At 28.0% G+C, this 19,738-nt stretch overlaps 1 protein-coding gene across 5 annotated transcripts in view; it reads right to left on the reverse strand.

Moving 5' to 3' along the window:
• Positions 1–19,738, reverse strand: part of LOC142321764 (adipokinetic hormone/corazonin-related peptide receptor variant I-like) — a 737,321-nt gene that overhangs the window by 464,067 nt on the left and 253,516 nt on the right. The gene's annotated exons all lie outside the window — the stretch shown is intronic.

Below are 19,738 nucleotides of genomic sequence, written 5' to 3' on the forward strand. Positions count from 1 at the left end.
AAAAATATGCAAAAAATCAAAATTTTGGATTCATCAAAAATCAAAAGGTTTTGGGATCCAATCGACCCCTTGAAAAAATTATGATTTTGCCATTTGCTATCAAAATGTATTAGTTTATATAATTACTAAAAACAAACAAAAAAAAAATTGTTATAAGATATTTAACATCAGTTACAACTTGAAAAACAGGAAAAAATCATTCAAAATTGTAATTATTAATTCGTGTCCTATTGGAACCCTCCTTTAAAAAAAAATTCCCATGTCGTGTACAATATTAGTACTACTACTCCAATACTAGACACAGTTGGATTTTCAAACTTGAAAATTGAAATTTAAAAATATTGATATTTTAATTATGAGTTGTGTGCAGTTTTACTGCCAGCTCTTGGATAAATAAAAACGACCTATAGGAACGAAAGGCGCCGACAGGTCAATCAATCAACTTTATGACAATGCCAGGTCTTACACAGCCGTAAGCACTCGGAATATACCAACAAAATTTACAGGGAAACTTTAGTACATCGCCCCTACGTTCTAAATTTAACCCCCAGCGACTACTTTTTCTATAAGTCATTGAAGGAGGTACTGGAAGGATATCGATATTAGAACCACAAAGAAGAAGAGTTCGGTAAAAGTAGCTCATGACATACTGTTTATGAAGAATAGGTTGACACGTTGGTAAAACGTGTAGAACTTCAAGAAAGCTTCGTAAAAAATCAGTAAATATATGTCTTCATTTTATTCTGTACTAATAAATGTTAAAAAACCCGGTTTACATTTGACTGATCCTCTTATAGTAAAAATTACATAAAAATAATATTTGAAGTAACCTTCATAATTTTTCTTTTGCTTAATTCGTATGAATTCTAAGTTTACAGTATAATGGCATTAATAGAATGAGAAGTGTATAATTAATTAAGTGTAAATTAAAATTATAAATTTATAAAATTTTTTAAAGAAATTTGACATTTATAAATTTATGTATCATATATCATATGATAGCCAGGGCCGGATAATGCAGTTATATGATGTTAAGACATATTTAACAATAATTAAGGAAAATCTCATATAAACAGAATAATTTTGATTGTTGCCGATGATCATAAATCTAAGTAAGATATGTACATTCCTCTTATCACTAATTACCATTAGAAAATGTCAGTTATGAAATAGCCCTATTCTCCATAAATCTCAAATATAATTAATGGATTTTACCTAATAATAATAGTGAGAGTGTAAGTGGACCAAAAGGCATTGTAAATTATGGAATAGATTTTCGGTAGATGAAATAAATTGATTAATGAAATAATGAGTGATAGCGAATAAAGGGGAAATAATAAATGAATAAGTTAGAGAGGATGAAAAGATTATCCGCTGTAGTTCGTTTTAGATTCTATTGAAAAGAATAACAAAATGTTCGTTTTCAGTCAAGGCAAGATAACCGTTTCTATTTTCTTAAAAATGATTATTTTCAAAGTTGAATTTCTTATGAAAGATAGTCAGTAGCTTTCGTAAATAATTTTCTATAAGTACAAAGAAAACATGAATTTAAAAAAAAGGTCGACTTAAAAAAAATCTCATTAAATGGTGAAATATAATAGTTTATAAATCCCGATTTTTAAAAGTATTTAGTTTATAAGTATTAACTTGCTAACCCTGAATTTAACGCCGTCTTTTAAAAGCCCTATTCGTACTTTTCATATTAAAAAAATGGGTAAATGTAATTTAATAGATGCACAAGGAAGTCATGGTGTTGTTCACATTAGATTTTCTAAATTTCATTTTTCTAAATTTAACTGTTAAAAGTTATGTAAGAGTTTTTGCACTTTGTTAATGCTCTAAAAATGAACCTGCTGATTATAAATCTACCAATAAAAAATAATACATATCAAATATCTATCAGAAATAAATGTATATTAGTTAAAAATCTAAAAAAAAAATGTATATTAGTTAAAAAATCTGATGTGGACAACGCAACACTTTCTTGTACGCCTATTAAATTACATTTACACTTTTTTTTTTTAAATGAGAAGAACATAAAATTTTATTTCATTAATAACTTCTGATGCTTTTCCATTTTTTTTTTTTAATTTTTATTATTTATCGTAACAGTTTTTTTAACAATCAAAGGTTAATAATTATTAATAAATCAATATATTTAAATTTTTAAAAAAAATTTAAAAAAAGCAGATGAAGTCTGATTCGAACCGATGTGCGATTCCCTAAGATCCAAATATTTCATCAATTAAAATTTAATTTGGCTATAACTCTGGAACCAATGAAAATAAGTACCACTTATTTTTCGTTGAAAGCTCTCAATGAGGGCTTATTACTGGAATTAAGAGAAAGTCCAAAATCCAGAATGTTTTTTTGATTTTGGGCTTTTTAGAACACTTTCAATTTCAAACTTTGGTTCAATCGATTGCAATCAAAAGGGAGGTCCACAACTAGATGTTACAACAGTCCTAAATCCAAAATTTCAACACCATACGGCTAATGGTTTATGAGTTATACAAGATACATACGTACGTAAAGACGTCACGCCAAAACTACTCAAAATTGATTCGGCGATGGTCAAAATGGATATTTCCGCTGAAATCTGGAAACCGAAATTTTTCGGGGTGCAATACTTTCTTTACTTCGTAAAAGAAAGTAAAAATATTAATAAATAAAAATCTTTATTTTCATATGTAATTAGTTGAACTTTTTCGATATAATACTTATATATAGCTTTCATTTTCTGCTAAATTTTTCAAAGCGTAACTTACTTATGAAATTAAAATAATGAAAATTCATATAAACATGTGTTCGGAAAAGCTGTGTTTTGAGTTAAAGATAGAGATAAATGATTTCTGCTTTAATTATAAAGTGACAGTATATTAAAAAAAACTGTCAAAAAGTTGTGATATAACTTTGACAGAAAGACCTCATTTCACAAAGATGAAATAAGGTCATTCTGAAATTTTTAAGGGGCTTTATAATAAGTAGTAAACTTGACGGTTTCCTATGTTTATTGATCAACTCAATAAAACAGGTCTCAGAACATTATATTCCGCAGTTTATAAACGTCCAACGTAAAACAGAAAAATTTGGGGACGAAAATCTTTTTGTTTGTTTTGAAGTACAATAACTTTGTTAAATGAGTAATAAATGCGTAAATTTTATTATTAAAACTTGTAGAGAAATTAATTTGAAAAAATTTATACAATAAAGTCTGTAAAAAACAAAAAAGTCAACTTTTACTATTAAAAACAAAATAGTAAACACTTTCAAATATAACTACATTAATTCCGTTAGTTCCTTAATTGCAGTCCGTAGCTTTCGTAACTACAACTTTCAATAAAAATATATATATTTTTTTCATGTCATAGCAATTATCTAGTAGACGCAACGTCGGCTACAGTGTTCTGAATTAAACCTCCCTTTCTAGTTTCTCTCTCTTATTGAGGTCGTATTTGATACGACATCCACCTTCAGTTATTTTCCACCAAACAAATTATTTAATTTTCCTACCCTTCACTGCATCTACCATCATGCAAACAGCAAAATTAATTCTCTTTTATTAATTTTTTTTTTTTATAGCATGATGGATCGCTACTTTTAAACTAAATAGAGACGCAGAATAATAATAAATACAACTATTTTTAAGATATACATAAAAAAAGATTGTTTAATTTAAACTTCTGTCGGTTTTTCTAGCAGTTTAAATTATTGCATCGTATTATTATCGTAATCTGGTTATTTAATTACTTTATTTTTTTATTATTTATATTTAATTATCCCGCTTCCTTTACAACTTTAGTCCGGCGATTTAGGCAGACTTCTTGAAGGAATTAGCGAACTTCAAGAAAAAGAAATTCAATTTTTCTGTACATTTAATGTTATAATTACATAGTTATTCTTAAATAAATACGACGATCTTTCAATAATTAAAGATTTAAATTTTCTATAGAAGACTGTAGAAATATTATTTTTTCAATGACAAAGAAACTAAAGCTACTTTTCAATAAAATTCCATCCTTCTGTGAGCTTTCTTACTGCCGCAGCAAAAAATCTGACAACAAAGTTGTAATACTTTCCTGGCATTGGTTTTTTATTCTTATGTAGCGAAAAAATAATGCTGCATGAAAATAAACCAAAAAAAATTTAATAAATTCACACGACATTTATAAATTTTGATTGGCTTTCCACCCTCAATATTGCCTCCAAAGTATTTTTATTGGGGTTCTTACACTACTTCTATGTCTAGAGAGACATTAAAAAAATTCGCAATAAAGTCGTTAAAAAATATGCATTAATAAAAAGGTAGTCTTTTTCGACTTTTGGGGAAGGGGAATTTTTGGGCAAACATTTTTTAAAAAAATGACAAGATTAACATGAACGCTTGTGCTGTACCTTAATAAAAAGTGGGATTATGTTTGCAACATTTTTAGAAATTTTACCCCAAAAAACTATCTACCCCATCTCCTTGAAATATTGATCCCTAAGTTTTACCAAAACACGAATCTATGTACAAACTTTCGTTAAAATCGGTTTATCCAGTCAAGAGTTATTAAACTTCAAACACGCAACTAACTCCCATTTATTTTTTTCTGGGTCTTTGGGCCATGAAACATCAAAAAATGCCAAAAAACCAAATTCCATTCTTTGACTGACTTCCTTCTGAAGCACAGCTCTTTAAAGCTATGATGCCAGAAATGTAAGCAGGATAATAAATTATAGAAAAAAATTAGTGGTCTTTAGATGTATGATATATGAATATGAAATTTGTTTCATAATTTGTGTTCTAAAACTTTTTATTTGGATTATTAATTATATAACTAGACTACATCAGGGTGACATTTTTGATCAATTATATATCAAAACAAATCGTTTCCGGGTCCATGAAACCTTTTCATTATTTCAATTAAAAAAATACTCTTAAAAGTTCAGCCAGAATTTATTTAACATTCTGTGTATTACAGCTTGATTAAAATAACGAGAATTTTTTATTTCAAAATTGTTTAAATTCTGATAAGTTTTTCCATTGAACATTTTTACTAAAATTCATCTCTATCTAGTTAATAATAAAAATATTTTTTCGTTAGCAGGGATTATACTGCTAAATAAAAAGTAAATTCCAAAGAATATAATTTAAAATAATTAACCATTTCATTTTTTTATAGTTTAAAAAAAATTTTTTTTTTTTTTTTAAATATGTAATTTAAAAAAAAATTTGCTAGTGAATGTTCAGTAAGAAAAAAATAGCAATAAAATAAAGAATAAAAATTGCTTCAAAAAGTGGTAAAACACCATCGTTTTATTATTTGGGTTTTTAAGAATAGTATTGTAGAAATACTAGAAAAATATTAGCTACCATCTTATGCTACACCTTCCTCTTCCAATAATCCTATTTGATGTAAAAATATGATTTCCACTGAATGATATTCAGAAGAAAGGCCCACATACAAAGAAGTTCACTCAGCTGGAATTTTTCAACGATTTCATATTATTAATTTCTTTTCAGTTATTATGAAAAAATGATCTAAGATGAAATACGTATTACGTTTTTATTTAAGATTAGCAAAAATATTCTGATCGGCAAAAATGCTGAATTTGTTTATGTAATGAAATTTTTTTTTCATTCAGATGTTCACGTGTAAATGAAGTAATATCTGCGGACAAGGATTAATTTTATTTTTATAATTTAGAATAAGACAGATATTGATCGCTTTAATTATATAATTTAACCCATAATATCTATTTAGACAAACCAATCTTTCTTCGTTATTGTATTTTAAGAAAGGCTTAGGGGGGAACCGTATTCAATAAATACGTCAGCCAATAGCTTCCTGTACAGTCATTAATAAGGAAACTCATCGGCCTGCAAGTAATCAATTCTATATGTCTCAGCATTAATCTGACTTAGTCCAACCTACACCATAAAACACAAAACGGAGAAGAAGAGGTCAAGGTCAAGAAAATGAAAAGACAATTCAACTATGGAAAAATAAAAAAAAGAATAAATTTCCAGGCAACTGATACCATTATAAGTAGGATCCTTCGGGGGATGATCTTAGAATTAAAAATAAGAAATAAATCACACAAACTTAAGTCCGAAAATAGTTTGCATTCACAAAGTTACGGTTGTCATTAATTTTCCCCCTGATTTTTTTCTGCAGATGATACCATAAAGTATATAACCTTTTTAAACAGTAATTATGATAAAAAATTAGTGTATTTTTATGTTACAAGTATTTGACATGAAATTTATAAAAATTAATCATTAAAAAGCAAAAAACCCGACTACTAATTGTGCACATCTATCTAGAATAAATATTAAAAAATACAAAAAAATCATTAAACAAGTTTTTCTTTCTTTTGTTTTAGGCGTTTGTTCAGGATGCACTAAGTTAGTCTGCGAGTGAAATTTAATATTACTTTTACATTAATTATAAAACCTGTACTTAAAACAAAGTAGAGGTCACCATCTCATATAGCCTATATAGGCACCCGACTACAACATAAAATATAGAACTAATATTAAATTTCGCATCTCAGAACATCTTAATATATTCATAAAAAATGCCTGTAACAAAAAAAACGAAAACTTGTTTTTTTGTTCGTTTTCATATTTATTCTCGGGTTTTTTTGTTTTTTAATAGTTATTTTGTTTAGTACTTTTTTGTTGTTTTCGTAACTGCACTATTCAGTACACTAGTGAAATAGATAAATGTACCGCGCACAGGTTGACACATCACAGGACCTGTCATACTCCAACATTAACTGTAATGCAATGCAAAGAATACCGACAACATACTGTGTGCAGACGGGCGCTAGCAGCGATGCAATCCTATTCCCTTTTGCTGAGCACATTTTTACTTTTACACCTCGAAAACGATGAATTTTTTTGAAAAATTACGAGAAGGAAAACTGTTTCTTTTTTTATGAAATGCCATCATTAAAATTTGAAAATACCGTAATTTTTAAATTTTATTCTTCAGTGTAGATAGAGATTGTCCCTCCTCTTCTACATAAGCCATGCCTATTTCTATATAAGATAGCCTATGTTACTTCCGGATTGAAACCTGTTAATATACAAAAGGTGGTTGTAATTGGTTGGATCAGAGAAGCTACTGTAAGGAAAAAACAAGCATTCATTACAATTAAATTCAATACCGCTCTTCCTATGGACCTAATCGGGTAATACAAATGGTTCCTAGAAACAATAATTTTTTGGGAAAATCACATAAAACTAAAAACATTTCATGCCAATTAAATAAAAAAAGATTTGTGTGGAATTTCATTTTGGGAAAATTGATGCAAATTAAGTCAAAGAACAAATACGTTTTGAGAAATTCAGATTAATACAAATCTTGGAAGAAATTTATCAATATTCAGGTTAATAAAAATTTATCTGATTTATGTTCAAGATACTGTTGAAAATAAAACAAATTAATTTAAAACATCATTGATTTCTAATGAATTTTAATATTCAGAAATTCAAATATGTATTTTTTTTTTTTTTAATTTTTCATGACTTCTCATAAAATATATGAGATAATGCTCTGGGAATCATAATTATTTTTTTAATTAATTTTCTTATCAAGTAACTTAAAAAAACTAACTGCTTAACATAATTATTTTTTTTAAAAATGAAGATTATGTGTAGCAAAAGTTTTTCAAATGTCGACGTTTCAAGTTCCACTTACTACAAAAACATAAAAAAGTTGTACAAATTTCAGGAAGCTGCATGATTAATATACTGGTTTAATATAAATTCAGACTGATTCAACATAAATTCTTTGAAAATGGTTAAAAAATTTTATATTATCAAATATTGATGCCATTAAAGTTGAAATAGGGGAAAAAAGAATTTATCTTCATTTTTAATATAGCATTTATGTAGTAGTCATTGGAAAATTGAGTTTATGTTTGACGAAAGTTTTTATTTAAAAATTCAAAGGTTTAAAGCAATCGGTTTTATTGGTGTGGGAGTATTCAACCTTATTTCTAAACAGTTTTTGTTTCATAACCCAAAAACCCGTTAAGCAAATCAGATGAAATTTTGCACAGTTATTTGGCTTTATACATCCCAACGTTCAGTGATTTTTGATGCCATTAGAAATGAAAGCATAATAGTACCCACACACATATACACACACACACGTGCGCGCGCGCACACACACATACACGCGCACTGTTTTAGTTAATTATACTTTTTTTATCCTTATGGAATAATATTGCTCAAAATGGGGCCGACTGATTAAAATAGATAATTGCTCAAATAAATAAAATTTTAAGCCTGAAAAATCAAGGGGGATGAATTGATCTCATAATTAAAAGATCAATTGTTTTTTACATTTTAATTTTTCAAGAAAATCTACCCCATTATAGTAGTAATGTGTATGTCAAAGGAAATGTTAAAATAATAAGGTCTTGTAAGATTCAACTTAGAGTTTTATAATGTTTAATGCTTTATTTGTTTTTCAAATTGTGACTGTTCTTAAAAATGTTATATATGGTAAATAGCATGCTAGCGGTTAAATGAAACCCTAATTTTTTTAATTAAATTTTTAATTTTTTCATAATTAAAGAATACCTTTATTTACATTAAATACATTATATTTTTGACGTAAAAAATGTCATGTGGTCAAAATATTAACTGGGACCCAAAAAATTTTACTAAAAATATTGAATTTTTTCCGTTATACTTTTAATACTGCATAATTTTTAAGGTAAAAAGGTTGTTTAATCAAGGTGATTAAATCGGACCCAAATGTTTTTATTTTACATTTTTATTTCTTTTTTTTCAATTATTTTCCTCTAAATATAGCGTAATTTAGTCATTATCCTTATTTAAAAACCTTATGGCGTATTTGAAATAAAAATTTGTGAAGGACAAAGTCAAAAAGATTACGAATCCTTTGTCAGCTCTATTTTATTACTTTTAATTCTATAACAACCCCCGGAAATATTGATCTTTTCTGGTGTCCTTGATAAAAGAAATACAGGAAATTACTATAACAGTTGTTGGGTTTGGTTAAAAAGGTTTTACTAAAGCTGCATTTGTACTGGTGACTGCTATTAACTAAACTGAATAAACTAGCTAGGCAACCAACGGTAATAAAGTTCTACGTAGGCCTAGATGCTTTTAATCTAATGTTGACATATGTTTTTAATACGAGTAGTTCTAACACGATTTGTATTTAGGCTAAGCTTGTATACCTAATCCGACACCTTCATGCCAATTGTACATGAAGCTTAGAATCCAATTTTACAGTGTTCCTATAATATCCAAATAACTCCATTAGAAAATGAGCAGAAAAGCTAAATTAGCTTGTGTCGTATTTTAAGTCACTAGGTAAATCATGATTTGTAAATATTACTATCTGTTCCCGCGAGTAAATTTCGAAAAAAGGCAATTTTATTTTGGTATTAGATTTATAAAAATTGGATTGAATTGTTCTCAAGAAATCAATGATCTGACATAACATTTTTTTGAATCACGATTTTCAGAGGTAATTTTTTTTTTTAATATGGTATATTTTTAATAGAGGTATATTTTTTTAAATATATGTTCCATATTTCTAGTTAAATATAAAACTTACAACCACAGAAAATATGCCCTTTAGTTAAGGATATCTTTGCATTTAATATAAATCTGAAACGATAATATCACGATTCAATAACTATTTAATTCAATTTGTGTCCCTTATTTCGATTTTTGTATGTAAAACTGTTTTTAGGGAATTACTCACGAAAAACATAATCTGTTTAAACCGAACCAGAAGAATGAACGTATTTTAATTAGATGGCGAAATTAATATGATTGAACTTTGAAAAGTTTGCTATTTCTTCACTTAAACAAGTGAGTCTTTTGACTAAAAATACATTTTTTGTCAGTTACTTACTCAGGATGCACAATTTATCTTTGTAAAAAAAACTCAAAACTCGTATGAGCAAAACTTTTATGTATTCCACAATGTAACAAGATATGATTCTCTCAAGTTATTTGCCCTCAAGATGGGAGAGTAAATAAAATATGAATTTCACTATCTCAACATCCTGACTACCGTAGGGGAAGACACCCGACTTTTGATGATCCCGGTCACCACACTACCCCCTCCGTTCCTAGCCCTTACGGGCTTTACCGGTGATCATCTTTTAGACCCTCTAAACTTGATAATACAACACAGTCATCAGTTTCGTCTCTGTCAGGATGCCACCAATGCAAATGCTTTGGTAGATATTTCCATCAGTATATTTACAACCTACTATCGGCTTCATATGGATTCTTCCAACCACGACTACCTTTCATAACTTACAACTCTCAACTACCAAATTAAACGATTCGCGGAAGCGCGATCCCCACGCCTTTCTCTAACACCGAAGGTTTCACACAAAAACTCTTCCTATATCAAACTTCAGTTACACTATGCATTTAGATCATTACTAGATTGAGTCTTTAAACACCAAAAATACTATTCTCATACCAAAAAAACAAGTGTTGATTGCAAAAACGACAATGTTGTTCTACAATTCAATTTACTCATGCCCTCTTCATTTACTTAAAAATCAAGAAAGAGATTCATACATTTAATAAGCCTCTAATGAAATTATATATTATTAAATTATTAATAAGGTAAATTATTTTTAAATTATTATTATTATTTCTCTCTGCTCTGGTCCGCTTTCAGGAGCGAGGTAAATGCGTAGGCATTTATCTCGCTAGAGTTGTGGGAGGAAGTAGACCCTCCCACACCTCAGTTTCTTCACTACACTAACATACCACCGCTTTCAGATCCCTCCAAACTTTAACAGCATCTAAGACCTAGGTATTTAGATCACAAAGCCAAATTTGAAGATTCTTAGTTAAGCCAATCCCGTATTATAAAACACAAATAATTCGCACGCATACGTTTACATACGAAGGAACAGAATTTGCTCTCTTTTTTTATTTGACGACGTTTCATAAACCTCTGCGTCAAAAAAACTAAAATAACTAAAATATGTAAAACGGTGATTGCTGACATGACTACCGAACTTTATTCCTAATAAAGTATATATTATACGGTATCTATCTGGAAAGTAAAAAAGTAATAAAAAAAAAATTAAACCTGTTCCCCTTTTCGTAAAATGTTTTTTAGATTTTCATTTTTAAAACGCATTTTAATAATAAAGTTTTTAAAATACGAAAATTAAAGCAAATAAAATTATATACAACTTTAATAGAAATATTTAATTAGGCTTCTCCTTCCTGTTTTTTTACAGGAACAGAACTTTGTGACTTATTTGCTACGGATGAATTTTAGTAAAAGATTTCAGAAAATAAGAATTAAAGCAAATAAAAATTTACATGATATTCCCAGGAGATATTTCATATTTATTTATTTTTTCATTTTCCGCAACAGACCAAACTTACATCCATCTAACTACTGCAAATGGCATTAAAAAATATAATATGGTAACATGTTATCAGACTTACAAAGTAAGAAAAAAATAAAAATAAAACTCTTATTGCAATATAAACCATACTTGTATATAGTATGTTCTAAAAGATTTAAAAATTTTATTTTTTTGAGTTTTTGCTAAGGATTCCCTAAGAATATTGTTTTTTATAATATTAAAAAGAAAAATTTTACTCTCGAAGTAACTTCTAGTTGTTCAGCTTGTTATAGAGTACAACAAAACCAATATGAAAGTAAAAATAAAAACTGATTTGAGGTTTTTTAAAACATAAAAAGGTAGAATTGAATGATAGGTAAAAGAAACAATTTAGTAATAGCTGTTTGTTAATAGCAAACAGATAGGTAAGCAAAAAATAAGAAATTCGTTCTTATTTATTTATTGCTAACATTATAATATAAAATACAAAATTTAAACATTTTTAAAAGAAATACACGTTATCGAATTCAATTAACTCAAAAAATGTAATATTACTTTACAAATTTATTTAAAAAATAAAATACACGTTATCGAATTCAATTAACTCAAAAAATGTAATATTACTTTACAAATTTATTTAAAAAATAAAACTGGTCAATAAAATTTGGAGATGTTCTATTTAGCATTTTATATGCTGAATCTGAATATGCATTTTCTGAAACAACCCATCACGTAACTTTCTTAAGTTACAACCCTTTAAATTTTGTTCAATCATTCGTGGAACAAACAATGCAAATAAGTTAGTACATCTCTATGTTTGCTAATTCACATCTGATTTACATTGTGATGCATGCTGTAGACCTATATTTGATACATAACAGTCGAATGATATCAATTCATGTCAATTCAGAGCATGTATAGACATGTCAGTAACTCAAGTAATGAGTAATTACACATGATGAAATTTTCTTCCTTTAGCTCTTGGTATGACTTACAGTGTTCTTTAATTATGGTAGTGGTTTTATAATTCATTATACTTATACTATTATAAAAACTGTTTCATAAATGATACCATAAATTCAGTGAAATATTTTTATGACAGAATAGCTTTTGGTATTATTATATTGGACAACAAGATTTGTTAAGTTGTGTGTGTGTATATTTTATTGCACTCCATGGTGAAACAATTTTATGAAGTATTTAAGTAATTAAGTATTTATAAATTAAAAATTAATTATTTTTATAATTAAGTAAGTATTTCTTTAATATTTCACTTTACTTTCATACATTAAAACGTTTTGAATTTTACAATGAATAAAAATCGGCCTTTTAAAAATTCTCCAAAATTTTTTGTTACATTTGCAGAAAATCCACCATGAAAAGCCAACAAAAATCAATACCGAATCTGCTGAAAACTGCTTATAAACATTATTTTGACTGTCCCTTAGGAGACCACGATAAATCTTTGGCTTCACAGGTAGCATGCATCAAGTGCTACATTAAACTAACTCAGTGGTTAAAAGGATAAGAAGAGCATTTGCCTTTGGCGTACCTATGATTTGGTGAGAGCCTAGTAAACATTATGATGACTGCTATTTTTGCATAACAAATAAAATGGTTTCAATTGTAACAATAAAAGCGGTGTCATGTACCCAAATGTTTTTTTCAGCTATGAGACCAATTCTTCATAGTGTTGATTTACTGATTAAGATTGCTCCAACTTCTTGGAAAGAAATTTCTGATTCCCTAGAAGACTCAACTGATGAATCCTCAACATCAATAGATATTAATTACAATCCAGAAGAATCAAATACTGAACCTCACCTTATCAATCAAGCAGAACTGAGTGGCCTTATTCATGACGCAAAACATGCAGGCATGTTGTTAAAACAACATGCAGAACTCCTAGGTTCAAGTCTTGCAGAATGGAATTTATTAAACAAGGATATTAAAATTTCAATATTTAGAAATCGAAAAGCAAATTTACTGAAATACTTTACAAGAGATGATTTAATTTGTTTCTGCCATGATATTAGGGGGCTAATGTCTGAACTGGACATTGAATATATTATTCATGATTGGCATTTATTTACACACTCAACAAAAACAAACTTAAAGGCAGTGTTGTTACATAAGTTGAATAAGTTTTCTTCTATACTGGTAGCAATTGCGGTAGGAATGAAAGAAACATTTGAAAGTATGTCAAAATTTTTAAAGCTATTAAGTGTGATGAACACTGATGGCAAATCATTGCTGACCTGAAAGTGATAGTGCTTCTTCTTGGTCTCCAGAGTGGCTTTACAAAAGTATAAGTTTCTTGTGTTTGTGGGATAGTCGGGCTACAGATAAACACTATGCAGTTAAAGAATGGGCCAAAAAGAAATTAGTTTACCCCGCCAAAGAAAAATATTGTCAATGTTCCCCTTGTCAAATCAGATTGTATTATTTTACTACCTCTACACATAAAACTACTGCCAAGTTATATTGCAGATGGAACAATCTTGCAATATCAAACTATGATGAGTGACTACTGCTGGATGATAAAAAGACAAGACTTCACTGAACACAACAGGAAAATAAGAAAAAAGAAATTAAGATAAACATAAATGTCTGCAAAATAAAGGTAGGGATTTTAATTGTAATTATTATTATTACTTTTGTATTCCATTATTTAAGAAGTTTCTCAATATTTTAAAGGATCATAACTAAAAAATCGTGATGAAATCGAGAGTGATGAAATAAACTGATTTCATTTTAAGATTCAGCATACAAATAAGTTCTAATTCACTTACTTTTATTTCATTTCCTAACCATTTTTTTTTTTGACCTGTGTAATAATTCTGGCTTCACCAGCAAAATGACAAAACCTTGTCCATTAGTGAAAACATTTATTTAACTTTAGTAATAAATCAGACCTGTGAGTCGATATAATAAAAAGAGAAATGTTGAAAATGCAATCCTTAGCTCATGATCGTAATAAAATTAAAGCAATTGACTGGAATTTTAGTAATAATTAAAGATTAGATGTTTTGACAAAAGGAAACACCAAGAGGTAAATTAGATAAAAATATTTAATAACAATAAACTATCTACTAAAAAAAAAAAAATTATAAATACATTTCTTATCAATTTTGCTAATTCTTTGTTGGTTCTACATTTGTTTACCTGATCTTCAAAAAATTTATTCGATGCAAGAGGTGTTTATTAGTCTTGAACTAATATAAATTAATGAATGAATTTATTTTTTCTTACTAATCTTTAGTAATTCATTTTTGATCAGCATAATACAATCTTTGTTATAAATTTTAAATAAAATCCCAGGATAAAAAAAGTTTTGATAGGTTTAAAATGAGAACAATGTGGTTATTAAGGAGAAAGACTTTTTATTAATGAGGAAATAAAAAGCATAAATATAAACATTCATCAAAAAGTGGTATAATAGGATTGCTAAAATATTATAATCCTAAATGAAAAGAGGAACATTAAATATCAATGAAAAGAGAAATGTAAATAGAAATTGAAGAATTCAAATAACAATAATAATAATTAGCTTGTGGGTGGGAAAAATAAAAAGGTATCAAATGAATAAAATGCAAAATTTGTTTGGTTTCAAAGGGCTTGTACAAAGTGCTTCAAGATAAGTCAATCAAGTAGAAGATGGAAATAAATCATTAGAATACAGACACCTCTAATCTCAAGAAATATGAGAATGAAGAATTTATTTTGCTTTGATTCGGAAAGATTGATTAATTTTTCCTTCTATTTGTTGATTTCTCCTTTAACATAGGCAAAAAAAAAAAAAATAATAACAAACTGAAATGTAGATTGATATAAATTGAAATAATTTTTTTACCTCAAAAAAAAATTACAGTTACACTATTACAGAAACTACGTATAAATATCTAAGATCACATACAATCAAATGTAGAGAGGCTTCCATTAAAGATCATAAAACGTTGCATACTAACATTCTACACAGAACATTTAATGTAAGTACACTAAAGTTAGGTAAAAAAACAGTGCAGTTGATAGTTCAACACAAAACAAAAACAGTCATACAAATTCATAAATGAGAGAAAAAATGAAAATAAAACTAGAATTCTTAATGAAAAAATAATAAATAAAGTTGAACTTCGTTCAATTTTATTTATTATGATATGATAGGTAACACAAAGTTGATGCAGTTCCACCTCAAACCATATGTCACCAACGTCTAACACATGGAATCGTTTTAACCTTCCAATGTCTTCACTACTGACTAAAAGGTTAATATGTAAATAGTGGTTGTTTAGCTGCAATTTCTATTTGTCCGAATTGTATTTCTTCTTGAGAATACAGTAAACCCAGATATTCGTGGATTTCACTGTTTTTTTACAAACAAAGGTGTATATGTGATGCTCCTCAGTAATTTTTTTGGAACCGTAATATAATCTCGATCTTGCCACTGCTTGCTGTAACCCAAAGCTGGATTCCATAGGCCTGAATTGCTTTAAGGATCGTCGTATACAATAGTAAACAATAATAAGTTGTGACCTCTTGCTCAGCAACCAGAACATTCCATTAAAGTAAATAACCAGTTCTTTTATCTTTTCTCTTTCATGGATCTTCCACGTCAGACGATGATCATTTTGAAAGTCAAGATACTGTATACTTTCAGCATATGGTATGAGAATGCTATTAAAATTGACCAGGGGATAATATCCTCTCCTCACTGTGAATGTCACATGACTCGTCTTCACTTGATTATCCCTAATTTTCCACCTTCACAGTCATCTGTTGATTTGGTCCAATTCAGATTGTAGTTTAGTTGAAGCTTGAGTTGGGTCAACACTGACAGCCAAGATGAACAATGACTGTGTCATTGGCAAATGAAGCGACAGTGACATAGTCTGTAGTCGGGAGGTCGTCTATGAAGATAGAATATAAAACAGTTCCGAAAACCGATCCTTGAGAAACACCCGACTTAACGAAGGTATGTAGAACCAAGTAATATGGTTGAGGTAGGCTCTTTTTCAACTTGTATAATAGGCCAGACAGCCAGACCTTGTCGAAGGCCGGCTGAACATGCAATAAGGCAACTGAACAGTATTTCTTCTCCTCAAGGCTCTTGCTGATAAGCTCAACAAGTCTATGCGTTTGCTCAATAGTAGAGTGGACACCTCGGAAACCGTACTGATGATCAGGAATAACATAACCATGATCATGATATAGGCCACAGTTTCTGAAGAAAAGTTCTTTCAAACACAAAGCTCGTAGTGCGCAGGCTGGCATTAAAAATATGTGTTATATGTAGGATGGTTTCGAAAGGAAGCGTAAAAAGCAATTTTGTTAGTAATAAAGTCAAAGCCTGGGGCTGTTTGCTAATCCTGCTCCTTCCAGATTACTGTCAGAACCTCTGATGACGAAAATGACTTGACAGGAAGATTCAGAGGAATCAGGCTGCTCAAGAATTCAAGTAAATGAATTTTAACAAAAGTTAAAATTCCAGAATTCTAATAAAAGTAGATTTAAAAAATAAAAACAATAAGAAAACGAATGTGCTATTACGTGAAAATAGTCTTATAAAATTAGCAACTATGACTTTAATACAGGGTTCATGAGTTCAATTTCCATTATGATGTATCCATGCTTCAATATTTCATTGAGGAAAATTGCTTTTCTCTTCAGTATTATAAAGAAGAAAAATTATTAAAATACCTATAATCGTAGATTTTTCAAATAAATAAATAGCACTATGGAAAATGTGAACGAATTCCACCACCCACATACCTACGGTAAAAATTATACACAAAAATATAATTTAATAACTAACTTTGTTAATTACGAGTATTTAGCAACAGTTTTTCATTGCTAAATCCAACCTTCAGCGTTCAATGGATAAAGTTAACCTGATTTTATTTTATATTCGATTTTTACATTGCGTATATTTTTTAAATCGTGTATTTTGTTTTTACTTTCCCGGTTAAATCTCAATTGTTGCTGCAGCAGAATAATTATAACGGGGAAAGTATAGTGATCAGTCCAAAATTTTAATATCGGGATTTTTGTGAATGTTTCATGACCTCATGAGTCAAAAAATTAAAAAAATAAGAATAAAAATAATCTCCGGAAAATGTATGTTCAAACTCTGTTGGCCCGTATTTTGATCACCCCCCGACTGGCTCAATATATATTTTTCAAAAATGGCTAAAAAAATCTATGTATATGGGTTGTTGATGGCATTAAATTTTAAACAAAATTAAAAAAAAGGGAAGGGGTAATTTTCGTGAATTTCATGTTTTTAGTTTTTGTATACTGATAGTAGAAAGTTGAGCTTTAGTAAGAGGAAAGGACTTATTAAGCCATTTAAAATTTCAAAGTTTTAAGACAATCAAATAAAGAAATAAAGTGATTAACATTATTTCTATACACTTTTTTTATTCATATCTTGTAAACAAAATACTGAAATTTGGCACAAATATTGGTTTCAACATTGACTCTGTATTGGTTTCATTTTTTTTTTTGCACAAGGGACTTTACGATTGACATTTTTCTTTCTTTTTTTTTTAAGTTAACTAAAATTATTTTAGCCTTGTTGAAAAAAATTCCACCAAATTCGGTCGACTTATTACGTAAAAAATTACTCCAATAAATAAACTTAAAAGCGTCAAAAAAGGAACTAAATTGGACACGTAATTAAAATATCATTTTTTTTTATATTACAACATTCAAGACTGAAAATTCATTTATAACTAGTATTAATATGGAGGAAATGGAAACTTTTTAAAAAGATAAGGTACCATAAAACCCGACTTAAGATTTAAAAAATTTCCGAGTGTTTTATCATTTATTTTCCTATTTTTCAAGTTTTGTCTGTTATAAATAATTCAATATTCTTTCCCTTATCTATCGTGTAAGGGAAAGAAATGGGAACAAATTTTTTTTTTACTAAATATTTTGATTTTTGTTTTTATCAGTTAGACTCTAAATACAAAATAATTTTGATGATAGAAACGTGATTTCATTAAATCGGACCCAAAGGTTTTACTGAACAATTCTATGTTTTTCCATATTTCACACTAAATATTGAATAATTAAGTCATTAATATTTAAAAACTATTTGGGGTATTAGAAATAAAAATCTGTCATGGGCAAACTCGGGAAAATTATACAACCATCTGCCATATTGTTTTTTTATATTCCTGAATATTAATAATCAAATTTAATTTTTTTTGGCTTTTCCAAACAATTCAATGACCTTTACGAATTTCTTTCTCTCTTCAATGAGTAAAAAACATGAAGTAAGCTATACAACATATGGTCACATATAATCAAGGTTATATATACTCCTGAATCTGTTATATACCAAAACTATATAAATGCTTGCGTGAGATAATCTCAAATAAAAATTGTTATATGCAACTAATAGGAATAAAATATATATACAAAACAATCATTATTTTGACCAAAAGCCCACTTTTTGATAGTTTCTCAAAAATACTCTTTTCTTGTTTATCTTTCTTACATAGCAATTAGAAAATTCATTAATCGTTTGCAAGAAGTGAAATAATTATTTAAACTTATAACTGATGACAATAAATTGAATTTAAAAACGATATATATATATATATATATATATATATATATTTACTTGTTTATTTATTTTTTACTCTGAATAACGTGCGGAATACATATAAATTTAAATAAAAAAATAATACATTTTAATACCTAAATTCTTTTAAATAATTGCCTGCAATATTACAAAATAAAATGTGATTTTTAAAATATGGTCTGGTTGTTAACTTTTTGTTTTATAATTAAAAGTTATATTTTTATAGCTTTTATTAAACGCAATTTCTAAAAACTTTTCATACTGTCACCAGCATACAACTTAATTACTGAATGAATTTTTCTTTCAAAACTTTCAGTCGTTATATACTAAGATCAATATATTTGGACTTCGATATGCAGTAAAAGGAGTTAACTCTAGAAAACAATGAAAATTTCAGATTAAATCATTTTATTGTTGTATTTAGAATTCTGAACGTTTTGCAAAATCATTAAACCCAAAATACATATTAAAAAAAAACATTTACAAATAAAATTCTTTATGAAGTTTTCTTTAGTTACTATATTATTGTTATGCTAAAAGAGGAATTAACCAGCTATTAATCATTGTGCTTTTAAAAACCTGTTACGTCTCGTTTTGCAAAAACAAATCTTCTTGGCTGCTTTTAACAAGCAGAATAAGAAATAGTTAGCGAGATTCGAAAAGAAATCAAGCAACAAACTGAATGAAAATATTCATGTCATTTAATTGATATTTGGAATATATTTTCAACATTAATATTTTATACATGAAATATTTTAATTAATAAAATCTATATATATA

This window comes from Lycorma delicatula, chromosome 3 (genome assembly GCF_047948215.1).
Source record: "Lycorma delicatula isolate Av1 chromosome 3, ASM4794821v1, whole genome shotgun sequence".
Classification (NCBI taxonomy): Eukaryota; Metazoa; Arthropoda; class Insecta; order Hemiptera; family Fulgoridae; genus Lycorma; species Lycorma delicatula.